This window comes from Octodon degus, unplaced genomic scaffold (genome assembly GCF_000260255.1).
Source record: "Octodon degus isolate 3935 unplaced genomic scaffold, OctDeg1.0 scaffold00023, whole genome shotgun sequence".
NCBI classification, from domain to species: Eukaryota; Metazoa; Chordata; class Mammalia; order Rodentia; family Octodontidae; genus Octodon; species Octodon degus.
The window spans coordinates 20,425,447-20,426,279 of record NW_004524599.1 but is presented as its reverse complement, the minus strand read 5'-3'; the positions used below and the strand labels follow the sequence as shown (position 1 = coordinate 20,426,279).

The 833-nt window shown below is 61.8% G+C and overlaps 1 non-coding gene across 1 annotated transcript; it reads right to left on the bottom strand.

Annotated features, from left to right (window-relative positions):
- Window positions 1-387: 387 nt before the first annotated feature.
- Window positions 388-460, bottom strand: Trnak-uuu. The gene has a single exon. It is a non-coding gene; the product is annotated as a tRNA-Lys (tRNA).
- Between the last annotated feature and the right edge of the window lie 373 nt (window positions 461-833).

Genomic DNA, 833 nt, shown 5'->3' with positions numbered 1-833 from the left:
CTCCACTGCGGTCACGGCGTCCGCGAGCCAGCATCGGCTCCCGAGGGCGCGCCGGCAGGGGGTCGCGGCCTGCGTGGCGCTGCGTTCCTTCCGCAGCTAGCTCGGCGCGGGCGCGCGGGTCCGAGTCGCCCTCGGGGGCCGGGTCTCCTCCTGTGGACACTGCCAGGGCCTCACACGCGCGTGAACTCCATTCCTTCATCCAGTAGACAGAACGTTTCAGTTAACTGGAGTTAACACGTGGTTCCGACGTCAAGTCACGCCTCTACGTTCATGTTTTTTCCACATAGTTTGGGCAGTCTCTCGAGTGAAAGTGGATTTTTAAAAAACAAGTAGACAAGGTCCTGAGTAAAATCCCTGGTACCACAATAGAAAAGAGGAAGCGGATGTCGCCCGAACAGGGACTTGAACCCTGGACCCTCAGATTAAAAGTCTGATGCTCTACCGACTGAGCTATCCGGGCTCCTGCCGAACGTGGGCCTGTTTGCCCTATTCTGGGTGAAGGCGGCGGGGTGGGGTAGGGGGATCCTGGGATGTGGCTGGGACAGGCTAACAGTTGGGTGAGGTCAAGGCTCTATCACTATGGAAACTGCTCCACAAGGCAATCAGGAAAGGGGGGCGAGAGGGAGACAAAGCAGCGCTGACTGCCCCAGCGCCGCCCGGCCTCGTCGCCAGGGGCAGCGCTGCTTCTTCAGGGGCGGGCGCAGGTCCCGACCGGGAGTGCTGCCTAAATGGGGAACTGAACGGTTAGTGGCCATGGGCCGGGCACGGACTGGACCCCGCGCTGCAGGGACATCCGCGAGCAGGCCCTAGGGATGGGCAAGAAGCGCTCGCCC